The sequence below is a fragment of the Chelonus insularis genome, unplaced genomic scaffold (assembly GCF_013357705.1).
Source record: "Chelonus insularis isolate UGA/USDA-ARS -01 unplaced genomic scaffold, ASM1335770v1 contig_109_pilon, whole genome shotgun sequence".
Lineage (NCBI taxonomy): Eukaryota > Metazoa > Arthropoda > Insecta > Hymenoptera > Braconidae > Chelonus > Chelonus insularis.
In genome coordinates, this window is record NW_023276349.1 from 40213 (window position 1) to 54461 (window position 14249).

General features: G+C 28.6%; 1 protein-coding gene across 2 annotated transcripts in view; it reads left to right on the plus strand.

Annotated features, from left to right (window-relative positions):
* Positions 1-14249, plus strand: part of LOC118064799 (amyloid beta A4 precursor protein-binding family B member 1-interacting protein) — a 137517-nt gene that overhangs the window by 29627 nt on the left and 93641 nt on the right. The window contains exon 1 of one of the 2 annotated variants that reach the window (XM_035079944.1): positions 13700-13843. The exons of the other annotated variant lie outside the window; for it this stretch is intronic. The gene's annotated coding sequence lies outside the window, so the exon portion shown is untranslated. Of the gene's footprint in view, positions 1-13699; positions 13844-14249 lie in introns of those variants that run through there. 2 annotated transcript variants of the gene reach the window in all.

A 14249-nucleotide genomic window follows, 5' to 3' on the forward strand; every position in this document is an offset into this window, starting at 1 on the left:
TGACATGGATGAGCAAAATAAGATTTTTAGATCAATTTAAGACATCAAAATCTTTAATAAAGTTAATGATTCTTCACATGGAATTAAATTCTAAGCGGCAATTGGAACATCAAAGGAACTTAAGATTTTAAAGTTGAAACTGAACTTTAAACTCAATCTCGGGAACAATTTTCTCTGTATAATGATAAATAAAACAATGACATCACAATACATGTGAAGCATACGATAACCAGATTGCTTCAATTACAATAAAATTATATTATTTTCTATGTCATTATCAGAATTGGAAATTTACCAGTAAAACTTGAAAAAAATGGCTGCTTTTGAATCTAACAGAAAAATTGATAATCAACCAAGTTGATTAAATTAATTGAATAGATAAATTTGAACAATAATTAATTGTTGAATGATAATTTACAATACCATTGATAACCAATTATAATGAAATCTATATTTCTAACTGATCATTATGGTCTATAAAAACATCTCTTATCAACTTTATTCATTTTAAACAAAACCCTACATTAATTCATTTGTATGATGATTTTATCTGGAGTCATATAACAACCTTGCAGCCAAAAAATCATCAAATAACGGCATATCAAAATGAATGTCCAGCACATAATGGTTTGTTGCAGAGTCCTGAAGTATAATAACTGTATTAAAGACCGCGCCCATTATAATAATAATAAATGAACGATATAAGATTAAAATTTAAACATAAAAAAACTGGAAAGTCTTGCAGAGCCTTATATTATGCAAATAAAAAAAAATATTCGTGGTTAAGGTTTAATAATAAAGTCCAAGAAGTGTGTTCTATATCTTCAAGGTGTCTTTGAAATGCTTTCGTGCACCAGAATTGATCTCATCCATACACTGGTGGCATACACAGTCAGTAGGATCGTATCACAAGTAACCACGAGTATTGCGGTTGGTCCTGTTCTGGCTGTCCACAACACGCTAGATCGGCAGCCAGGAAGTTAAAACCAACGTCACGCGTGTTAACACGTTCATATTGATTTATAAATAAATACTAGAAGTCCCTTGAGTAACTTCAATCAACATTTCCGGGTGTTGCTCGTTGTCACTAACTGGGATTTTATCTTTATGTTATTGTAACACGCTTTCTCGTTACTGGAAACTAAAACGATAAAACTCTGAGCTTTTGAATTATCATTGAAATAAATGACATCTAACAAATGACATATAGCCCAAATACATTGTTGTTTTCTGAGGTTAATGAAACTTAAGATGTCCATGCTTGATATTCATACTGTATAAGTAAAAATAAATTCAAAAATTCTATGAGAAATCTTTGTTTCAGAAAGTAGAGTTAAAATGTGCTTGATATTAATAACAAGTACTTGGTATTGTATTTGTTAAATTAGTCTCAAATGAAATAAATTTATTGTTCAGGAAATCTTCCAATGAGTCACTTCTTATTATTTGCATAAGAATAATATACTGTAATACTTTGTGGCTAAATCTAGATAAAGGAAACAAAATTAAAACAGACCAGGAAGGCAAAATAAAAAGGCTTATTTAGAACCATTTTTTTAATTAACTAAAATTTAATTACAATCTGTTTCTGTTAAACAGTGAGTAATTATGATAATTTTGATGTATTTGAAAGATTTTTTGATATTATCGAGTATAGAAGATTTTTGGTTTTCATTTTATGAATCTTAAGGATAAATCTAATGGCTTAAAGTTCTTTTTAAGTCTACATATTTTTTACTTCTGTCCAGGATTATTGGGATCAAGCCTGTCTGTGTATCTTGTGCTGAATAGTGCAATTTCTTCTTTGATAATGCTCATACTAAAGTTATGAATATTTTGGTGCATAACAAACCAGAGAGCATTAATTATGACTCTCAAAGCTTTAGATTAAACTAGTACATGCTAAGACTCATAACTAAATCCCATAAATACATATTAACTTGATGATGACTTTACGAATTAAAAATTTATTTTCTAAAGACAGCTTGGAGTTTATGCTCATTAACCAACAAAGTTGATTTGGAGCAAGTGATTTTAAATTCTTGAAGGGATGACATGAAGGTCAGTTGACTTGAATTTTTTAAACTTGTGATATCTATTTAGAATGGAAGCTTCAACTCCAACAACTCAATAGACAGATCTTTTTGGGAAAGATACACTGCTGAGATTGAGGATCAAGTCTAGACCCTAGTGCTGGATGTTCTACCACTTAAACTATCGGAAACTCGTGAATATTTTCCCAGTTTTTTATGCTTGCACTACTCTTAACATGGTTTCCTTTTCTCTGCTATCCCTTTTGTGGCATAAAATTTAATGCATGGTAGTTATTATAACTTTACCTTGGAAAATGAGATCTTTAATTCTAGATTTAAAATAAACTTCTTTATGATCTGACCTTTGTTGAGTGAATCAGAACTAAGTACAATGGGTATTGATTCTGTATTGATCATTATAGAGCACTCAACTGATTTATATCATCTTTGAATAATTTCATACCCAAATGCTTGTGTGCAATAGAATAGCAAACAATCGAAGGGATGTTTGACCAATGCCCTAAGTATCTTACTTTGATAGACTGGAATTTTCGGTTGATTGCAATGCTCAAGTTGATGGTGATGACTCATAGCGGGATTCCGTTTGTCCAAGTCAATACCATGATAACTTTGACTGCAGTAAACTTGTTCAGAAAGGATTTGTTTATAAATCAATACCTTTTTTAAGTTTATTATTTCCATCAACGATGATTTTTACAAAACTAATTACAAAAATATTGTAAAAGTCTCTGTAATGAAACTCATAAATACAAAAAGTCAAATTAATTAAAAATAACTAAAATATAATCAATATAAGTGCAAATTTGTTAATAATATATTATTAAGAAAATAAGTTATTGTGATCATTTTGGATAATTATTTAAAACAACACTTTATTATTCTTAAGAGCTATTTCTTATGCATCACCACTCTTATAAGACGATAGCTGAGCTTATAAGAAATAGCTGAGTCGTGATAAAAATTTCATATAAACGTAAGAAAATTATTATTCCATAAAACTTCGGGAAAAAACATTATTGTAAGCTAATTGTAAAGTTGGAATGAAGTTTTAATATTTCACTACGCCGCTGATTGTCATACTGCAAAAGTTGCGTCAAGACAGAAGCTTCTTGTTCTCTGTCTAGGTTGAACGTTGCATTATTAATCAAACAATCGATATCTTGGATAAGCTACATGGCATATGCGTCTATGTACGTAGCGGTTAGCAAGTGTATATATCATGGCTTCATAGATTATACATTCGAATCTCCAGACCATCATCGATGTCTCTCTCTCTCTCTCTCTCTCTTTGATTATCCTTCCTATGTTAGTCCTTCTTTCTTAATTCTTTTGTTCTACTTTTTTAAATTATTTTTCCATTTACGGCTGCAATCTGGTTTTCCATTCAATTGTCTTTTTGTCTTCTTCTAACATTCTGAAATTGTCCGCAAGTAGAGAAAATTTTGTTTGAAATTATTCTAGAGAATTAAATTTTCCGGAAACTCAAAATGTGATTGAAAGTGGAAAAGTTTCCTGGTTGCTACCGTGAAATGCTTCAAGAATTTCAATGTCTTTAGACAAGAATCTTATAAGTTACATCAGAGTAATTGCCAGTCGCCAAGCGAAAACATTAAGCGTCAAGTATCTAAGAATATTTTTTCATTTTTATCGACAATTCTCATCAGTTGAGGCCATTTGCAAGTGCATTGTTAAAGGATCAATTGCTCTGAGCGTGTTTAATCTTCAATCTTTATAGCAAAAAGATTTTTATTGTGTGTTTTAAATTTCTAAAATCAGTTTTATGATCTGCTTCAGTTTAGTTACGATTCAGTTTATGTTTTATTATCTCCTGAAAATTATTGTCTTTGAATAATATAAAATGTTCGTTTAAAATTTATTACTTATATCTGTGTTAAGGTTCAGTTGACGCCAATGCTTATTGTACAATTCTGTTTATTGCAACTTTATAGTGAAATATTTGAAATGTCAACAAGGTGAAATAGTGAAGTGAGGTGACTACAATTACACAAGCACCAGAATTTTTATAAAAAATAAAATTCAACAAATTACATTTGAGTGTTTGAAAAAAAACTTGGTTCAACGAGTCTTTACCATTGTTTTTGAAATGATCAATTTTTACATCAATAGTTTGTTTTTGAAATTCAATCCTGTTTTTTCTCTTTTATCATTCACGAGTCCTTCTTATTCACAATGATGAATTTATTATTAAATTAGAAATTTGTAGTTTTAAAAAACTAAAGATAATTTTAAACTCTGTTGCATTAATAACATTGAAAAATCTTGTCTTACCTCACAAAATAGTTGATTGATCTTTGACCCTTAAATTAAAGCTTTTCTCCAAAAAAACATCACTATTCTATTTCCTTTTAGATAATTTTCTGTGATGTTGAATCCAAGTAATTTTCAAAGTAAAATTGGTCTCTTCCAACTCTTCAGATGAATAACTGAAACTTGCCAAGTATTAAACTTTTAATTAAAAATTTGTAAACTTTTAATTTTTCCATTAATCAAAAACATTTTTAAAACCATTCAAGCTAGAAACAAATTTCATCCTTCAATACAACATGAATAATGAATTTTCAAACAATTTGACAACCCATTAAATTGGTCTTTATAGTTCAAGTTTGAAAATGAAAGTTTTTCGCACGGGGACCAATTGTTTCTAAATTGGAATATTCATCAGACAAGTTTAGCCATGGCATAAAACTTTCTTTACCTTCGATTGGTCTCAAAATCCCAATGCCTAAGACGACAAAGTTGACTATAGGAAAAGTAGAAGGACTCTAAGATATATCTAATGTCTAGCAACCTATTTCCAAGACAATGGTATTCAAAGTTTGCCGATATCGGAAAAGTAAGTCTCTAATCGGCTACGCTTCGATGACTCAGCAGAGTTCGTAACAATGATGAACATGTATATCTATATACATATATAAGACTTGAAATTTTTTTGATAGCAGTTGTTCATCCTCCTGGGAAATTTATTCTACTTCATGCAACGTCACATCGGTTCAGAATGCAAAATGGGTCGATCTATCGCTTGACAAAATAGAAATAAAAATTGGAAGAATAGATACAGAGAAAAAGCTATAGCTATAGAATGAATATGTAGATAGATAAATCACAGATGAATATGCGAACTTACACGGAAAAAAAGCAGCTATGGGATGGTTCCACATTGTTGTCACAACACGATTGAATTCTGCAACTCAGTTGTGGTTATCTTGTAGCAGAAACGTGATTATTTTGTTACAGGCTCATGAGACTTTTCTGTAACAAGGGTTCAGTGTTTACAGAATGTTATTCTTTATATAACTTTTATTTCAATCCTTCTTTAGTTATTTCTCTCGAAAATATGTGTAAGATTGATATCAACAATACTAATAATTCTTTTTTGTATTTTCATTTCAAGTTTAATTTTCTCTAGAACAAATTCTAGAGAAAATTCCAGTCGAATACTGGCACTAAATAGTTTTATTAGAAGCACAGTTTTTTTTTATCAGTTGGAAATAATTTCTAACTTTATATTAGAAAATTACTGTGATGGAATCGATTTCTGAAGCTTGGAATTTCATGATATTTTCACGGTTTGAAGTCTGTAGATGCATGCACTGCAAATCTCAAATACTTTAAGTGTTTTAAATCAAATCACTAAGATTTGCAGTGATACTGACTATCTTTTAAGAAAATGTGTGTCTTAAGTCAGGTTTGTTTTTGCTTACGAATTGTCAAGAATGAATGAAGATATCAACTTTGTACAAATTTCATTTAAAAGATAATGAAATTCAGTGGAGCCATTTTTTTTTAACAAAAAAATTATAAAATAAATTAATAAATAAATTATGAATAATATGATACATTGAGAAAAAAATATACTTCATACAAAGAATATTTTATTCGATCATTAACATGAAATTTCAGATGGTTAAAATAAAATATTTCTTCAAAATTATGAATATTTTAAAATCATTTTGTTCAATCAAATAAATAAAATGTCATTTATGTTCATGCTTTTTGTATCATCGAAATAAATGACAAAATGTATGTTTGATAACAGTATCGATGAATCGAATGACATATTATTATATTAATATTAATATATATTGTATAATATTATTACTTATTATATATATTAATATAACATTATTAATATTAAAAAAAAGTGCTCAAATTCATTTTTTAAATTTGAAATTATAAAATATTTTTGGAATCCTTTTGTAAGATAAGATCATTCAGTAACCGTAATAGCACTTTTTCGAGCTTTGACCCCGTATAGTAGATGCGAGGTCGAGCGAACACGAGACAATGCACCTTGGATCGAACATCGATCCCCACGTTTGCCTTTTCTGGGTGAATGTTAATCGACTTGCTATTATCGAGCACATTGTATTGAACGTCAAGGAAGCTTATGAATGGTTGATTGCATTTAAACACTACTATTACAATCATAAACCTTATGCATTTTTATAAGGAAGTTATTAAGTTATTTGTTCAATATAATCTAATTGCATTTACAGCTTCTGGAGTAAATTTTATCAACCTCTTTTTTAATCTATGATAATTTTTTATTAAAAGACTTCCCAGCTTGAATTCACTTTTAGCAAAACCTTAGAATATAGCAGAGTCTGCTAAAGTGTTTGTAAAGGATGCCACTAATAGTGGAGTATGCCTTCCACGAGAACAAGTTGGATAGAAAATATGATAGCCTACTACTATATTTAATAAAACACTGTGAAATTATATAACCTTTATAAAGAAAAATATTGTTCACCTAAAGTTTATTAACATTCCATTAGAAAGTTATTGTAATGGAGTCGCTTTTTGAATTTCATAATTTTATCATATCTTAACGTTTTGAGACATTTAAAAGCATACTAAAAGGTTTAAAAGTCAATTTACGTACGTACGTACAATTATACGTACGGACAATTGTATGTACGGATGTCAGGTTTATTGTGTCGTCGATATCTCGAGAACCACTAAAGATATCGACTTCGGAGAAATTTTATTTTAAAGATAATACAATAAAGAACATTTGAAAAAAGTTTAAACAAATTCGGTTCAACGGTTTTTTTTTTAATAACAAAAAGAATGTAAAATAAGTTGAGTAAAAATGACATTTGAAATAGATTCTGTTTATTGGATGATTAACATTATTGACTACTGAGGTCAATATAATATGGTTGTTAATAACTTCATATGACTCTAAACAATTATGTATTGTTTATAACGAATTCAATTTATTATAAACAATTAAAAATGGTTTTAATTTAATAAATTATTATGATTATGATTATATTCGATAAATATCAATAGAATATTGTTATAAATAACTTGATGTGATTAAACAATTGTGTATTGTTTATAACAACGGTAATTTTTTATAAACAAAAAAACCAAAAGATGACAAAATTACGGATTTTCATAAATGGGTAAACTTAGCCCAGACCCATGTTTTGATATTTATCATAACGAACTTCATTTCATGGAATAATAATAAACACAGAAATAAATACATCTTTAAAATATTCTTGTTTAATTAACGTTCTCTTTTAAAGTCGAATAATAAATATCATTACTGAAATAAAATAAAAAATATCTTATATTTCAACATATCATAATAATTATAAAATCTTCACGTATGAATATTCTACAATGAGATAATAACTTAATTAAAAATACTTTTTTTTTAACTTGTGCTAATAATAAACAAGAATATTTTATCGTTTATTGTTAGTAGTATTAATGTTAACATTACCAGAAAAGAGAGACGTGAATAGAAGTTTATTTCAAATGGGCCGATGTGTTCCAAAAATTTAGTATGGGTTCTTATGGAGCCAGGTAGGAGTTCAAGATCCTTAAACAGAACAAAGCATTGAACTTCTATGCAGGTCAATTTTCTCTGACATTACTTATATTTATGGATAATGAAGATGCTATATTACGGAGTTTTATTTCCATCTTATAAACATTTATTGCCATAAAATTATAAAGAGAATCTGGGTGGGACTCGTCTACCAAAACTACCAGCTTCCTATTCAACATCTTCAAAGACTGAAAATTACTCTGCTTATTGCACAATAGAATTATCCAATTCTTTAATAATTTCTTCATTATTTAAAAAAAAACTGCCAATTCATATTTGTTTGTTTAATTTCATAAGAAATCGAATTACATATTTAAGACTTGGAAATACTTTAGACAAAAAAGGAACGATTTATTAAGAAAAGTACAGTTTGTTTCTAATTGGATTGAATGTGTTTGTAAATGAATATATTATTGCTACTTGGCGAATCACTGCAATTTGAAAATGATCTTATCTAATATACTGTACTGAGTATACTAATACGAAGAATTGCACTGAGACCTTATATGTTCTCTGTAGTGATTTATGATGATACTACAGCATTTATCCTAGCTTTATGTGTGGTTGCCGGCACGCGACGTTGTCACTTAATTTCACCCAATTATATTGCACATAAAATACCATTTTTATTTAAAATGCACAAAATTTAATGTACTTTGATAATAAATCATTATTTTTAGTTTCTACGACAAACTTTAATTGCTTTATAATGTTTATTTTAATCTTTAATGTTAACGGTTCTCAGAGAAGTATTTTTTAAAAGGGTTTTGGTGCATAAATAAAATGATATAATTGCTGTTGATAATTAGAGGATGAAAAAATAGGAAATTCTTTTAATAGAGATTATATGGTTGGCTAGGAAGAAAAAATCTTTTGTAGAATTTTATTCAATGAAACTAAAGTTTAAATTAGTTTTTGTTGATAAATGATGTTAGTTGTTTATGAATGAAAAGAAATTGCTCTCTTTATATCTTAAAACAGTTTTTTTCTTTTATTCGCTGTTTGTAGAGTATATCACAGAAAAAAATTATCTGTAACAGCAACAGATTGTTGATTTATTGTTACAACTTTAGTCTGTGATTATAACAAAAAAAATCTGGTGTAGGTACAAATGCGACTTTGTAACTGCAACAAAAGGAAAACAGTTGTTACAGCGACAGTAATAATTTGTAGAGGGTAGAAAAATGATTTTTTTGATCAAATGAAAGTTTATAATAATAATAATAATAATCCTTTAAAATTATTTACGTAAAGAATAATTATGATTATTGTTGACCTCTCCAACTTACAATAATTTCAAGTGCATTAAAAGTGAATAAAATATTAATCAAAACAGTGACGTCATATTTAAAATGTTCAGCCATGTAAAAATAATGTACTTCTACAGTGTACACAATACTGTTAATATCTGCATATTGTTTGTAGCAATTGCCGTTTATTATGAATAAATATTTAGATAGCAAACGATGAATATTGTTAAAAAATCTTGAATATCAATTTGGAGCATTATAGGAAATGACTGCATACGATATTCGATTATCGCTATTGTGTACAACAATAGTACTTTTTATTGGGAATGGGTTACTAAATAATATTTGAGAATTAATATTTCAATTGATGAAGAGAATTTATTTTTATTTAGAACCTTAGGAAGGTGATCATACAGTAGTTTTACCTATTTGCCAGTTCTGATGAATATCTGATGTGAAATTTTTCTGATGAAAACCTTACGTCTGTCTAGTTTAGAAACACGGCAGACATATACGTAAATGATAAACTTAGGCCAACATACGTAATTCTGTAGTTAATTTTACGTTAATTTGACTGCTAGGGTGATTTTTTCTCTAGGAGAATCTGCAAGAGACTAATCAACAATTATCCTGAAGTACTTATTCTAATTAAAAGTATGAACTGTAGTCCACAGATGTCTAGTAGGACTCTAAGATTTCTTTATTATCCCAAACAAATTTTTTATTACTGTTAGGATTTTCCCTGGGATATTTTTATCACCATATTTATGAGTTGAACAATGTCACCCAAATATCGTTATGAATGATTGTTTATATCTTTTAACAATTATACGGTCATTTTTACCCGAAGTCTAGTTTAGTACACGGAGAAAAAATTCCGTTAATTTTTATTTAAAAATCCATACAAAAATTACCGTGCTGCTCAAGAATGTGAGTTCAAACTTACTGAAAAGTAAAAAGTAATGATCAACATACAAAAATTATAAGTTACATAAGAAAATGTATCATTCAGTTTTTTGAAAATTACTTTGGCAGCACCAGAAAATTTAGTGTTCCACAGCACCTGAAAATTTAGTAACGTTAGCTGTGAATAACTACGTAACCGACAAACAATTTTATTTAAGTTTAGTGATAATTTTTTTGGTTATATAAACAAATAAATAAATAAATTAGGTTCATTGATAATTAACTTTCTTAACTAATTAATTCGTTGGAATGAAATACGGCACACGTTTTACAATACTGCCCCCCCCCTATCCCTACGATCGGGATCTTACGCAGAAAACCTGTGTCGTCGATACAACCACCCGGCTCTCCGAAGAGATCTTCCTCTCCCGCTCACGGTGGCCCGAGAAAAATCATATAAATGACTTTTGTCTCGGCCGGGACTCGAACCCGCGACCCATCGTGTGTCAAGCTGACGCTTACCCATGAGTCCACCGCGTCAATCCGTTTAAGCTTATCATAAATTGTTAAGATATAACGTGTTGCCGCCAATATTGAATCGTAACGAAAAATATGAATGTCATCTTTGTTTACAATATGGAAAAAGTAACTATAGCACTGAGGGTGTTCACACAATCAAAAACAAAAGCCGTAAGATGTACGCATGCGTACAAACCAATTTTTAACTTATTATGATGTTAGTATGCACGCGTACGTCTTAAATTGTACGTTTTACGGCTTATGTTTTTGATTGTGTGAACGGTCTTACAATACAAAGAAAGATTGTGTTGGACCGATAATTCGAAGATTCCCGACCCAGCACGGAAACTCTCGAGAATAGAAAAAATTATAGGAGAGCACCCGAATTTTTCCTACCACACGGATCATAATAAATTATATACAGATTCTCATTTTTTTCTAGTCACTTACTAATTTTTGTTTAAAGTTTGAATAAAAATTAATATTTATCGAATATTACCGTGCTGCATAAGAATTTTTACTTTTACTCTTCTTAATAAATATTGAATCTATAATAAAAATTTTAAAAGGATTACTAATTTTTCTTTGAAGGTTGTCTTAATTTTTTAGGGAATTGACATTTGCGCGTGGATTGTTGTGCTGAGCACGGTAATTTTTATTGGAATTTTTTCTCCGTGTAGACTAAAATGAACATAGAAAACTCAACTATGTGACATAGTCACGATTACCATTGAAAAATTACATTATACATTAAAAAGAAACATATTAAATTAGTCTTATTACCTTAAATATTTAATGTATGCTATTTTCATTTAATAACGAATATTATAATAATTAGAGTAAGGGGAGGGTGGGTTACCATGTGTGGAGCACCATGAAAAAACGTAAATCAACAAATTAAATATTTTATTAACAAAGGTTTTAAAAGAGTAGAATAATTTTTTATTATCAATTTTAATTTATTTTTATAATTTTCATACATTCATCAGCATACAAAAAAGAATGAATCTTTTTCCTTATGAACAGATATAGCTACGTGGATTATTCCCATGTAATAATTGAAAATAGAATGAAAATATGTACGCTTCAGATCTTCATATTTCTTCAGGCATAGGAATAATTTGGCATAAACGAACTTCATAATTGGATTCAGTAAATGAACATTTAATCGCATGTCAAGCAACATGTGTTTGAACTGTTATTGAATGAAACTTTGATGCTATTTACTAAACTGATCAATTAGGTGTTCATTAACTTCATTGAACAAAGAGACACTACAAGTGAATTAAGCATACATTGTAAAGGTATTTAATTACAAAGGAACTTTCAATTTTATTTTTTAAATTCCAAACTTGAGCTCATCATAAGTTTAATCAATTTATTGATAACAGATTTTAGCCCTTTGTAAAAGTAGATTTAATAGAAAAAAACAAAAGAAGAATTTGATTATTACTGTAATGATGACATCCAGACTATTATTGGAATTTTTTAAAGTATTTTTTAAATAAAATGAAAGTCTTTTTACAAGAAATTTTTCAATAATCTAAATAATAGATATGAAAATTGATTATTATATATATAATAAATAATTAAAAAAGAAAGAACTTGACATAAAATGAATTCTGAGTAATTTTATAACTTATAATATTCTACTTATAATTCCAATCCTGTGTTAGTTAGCAAAAATAGTGTATTAATTCAATGTCAAATGTATTTTTAGAGATTTTATTAAATTATCAATAAAAATTTACTTTAAAATTACCACTTCAGTGGTAACAAATTGAATTGAATAACTTTTATGATAGTCATTTTAGACAGATACAATAATACTATTCACAAACATCGCTAAATGTTTGCTCAACAAAATGTTACTTGTGACCATAAAGTTTACATTTTCTTTAACATGAGATTGTTGAATGTCATCAAGTTTAGGTGCCCAAAGATAAAAAAATGGTTTCACTTGTAATATTTTGGTTTTGGAAAATAATCATTCTTTTTTATTCAGCACAAATGTTAACAAACTTTAATAAATATAATGGTCAAATTAATTGCGTGCTGATAGATGAATAATTATTTGAATTCTTTAACTAACAAGAAATTATCTATAGTCACTTCAATTTATAATACATTTAAATTATTAGCTAACTTTATAAAAAAGATTGACTATTACTTGATTATTCTATCAGTAAATTAAACCAAAGTGAAAAAATACTTGAAAAAAGAGGCTTAAAAAATAAATTGAAATTCTAAAAACATGTCAAATAAATTTGTTTATCTTGCAGAAATTCAAGTCTTTTCACTTAGTAAACAAGTGGTTATCTAAACTACCAAATCAATTGCTGAATAAGAAGAAGCTTCATTAATTCAATTTATGCAAAACGATGATTTTTACTACTGAATAATTTTCAAAAAGAGTGATTAATTGGTCGAATAGAAACATCATAGTGTGTTGAGTTTTGGTATGTTGAACATCGACCTCACTCGACCCAGGATCTCCATGTGACCTCAGCAAGACTAGTGATTTAGTCGTGCTCAAAGTCATACTGTAGCTTATCGGATTGTAGAACGTTATGCAGACGTTGTTAAGTTTGTTAGGGTGAATAAAATAGAGCCAAAGAGAAGTCGATTAGAGAGCGAGATCGCGTTTCTGTGATATCATGTCTACTTTCTGTTAGACGATCTATTCAAGCTCTGTGTAGAGAGTAAAGACGGTCATAAAGACTTGAAAAAGCGTATAAAATGTCGTCTGTACATAGGTATATATATTCATCTTGGATGAAACTTGTTTCAGTTGAGGACAATATCTCGAAATCATCGCTATATTGCTGGAAGATAATCAAGTATACGAAATATCATTTCTTCTGCTTGGAGAAATGCCCAAAAGCATTGAATATGTGATCAGTAAGCTTTGTTGTTTGCTGCTAAAGCACAAAGTGGTTTGTTTAAATCAAATAGTTTCATCACTATGAATAAATTCAGATAAACGATAGCTTTGAAATAAATGACTGGAATAAAATGTAAGAAGATAATATAATGGTATACGTTACAGTGAAATTGGAATACTCTTGGTGAATTGGTAGATACGAATTACATCATTGCTAGCACATCATCTTTATTCGCATCATTTAGATAACATTTTTATGATCGTCTTCACTGAGTACAAGAACAGTTGAAGCAATCGATCCATTGGAAACACATCAGCCACAAAGGCATGCTGACTAATCTCCATGTTTTACGTCAGTACACACGTATGTAAAGAAGAATTTTATTGAATTTTTATTCAGTTGTTTTCATGCTTAAACATAAATGCTAAATTATTTTAAATAAAAGTTTTTCTCTGAAAGTTGTAAATAAAATGAAAAAATGTGATATAAGTGACAGTTAATTGTTTGAATATTTATTATTTGCGAGCTTCATTAGGTATAATTTGTCCGATAAATTGAAAGGAGTTCATGACTAAGATATTCTCATAATAAATTACATTGGGTATAATAATTTTTTCAAGCACGTTTAAGTGTATTTAGTTTTATTTTATCAGGTATACTATTATATACTGTTTCTGTGTAATATATACTTTTCTACTTACTTGTTCCTAGCGGAATCTTGGCGCCTTACAACCTGTTTTGCGATATTTGTATTTCCTTTTATAATACA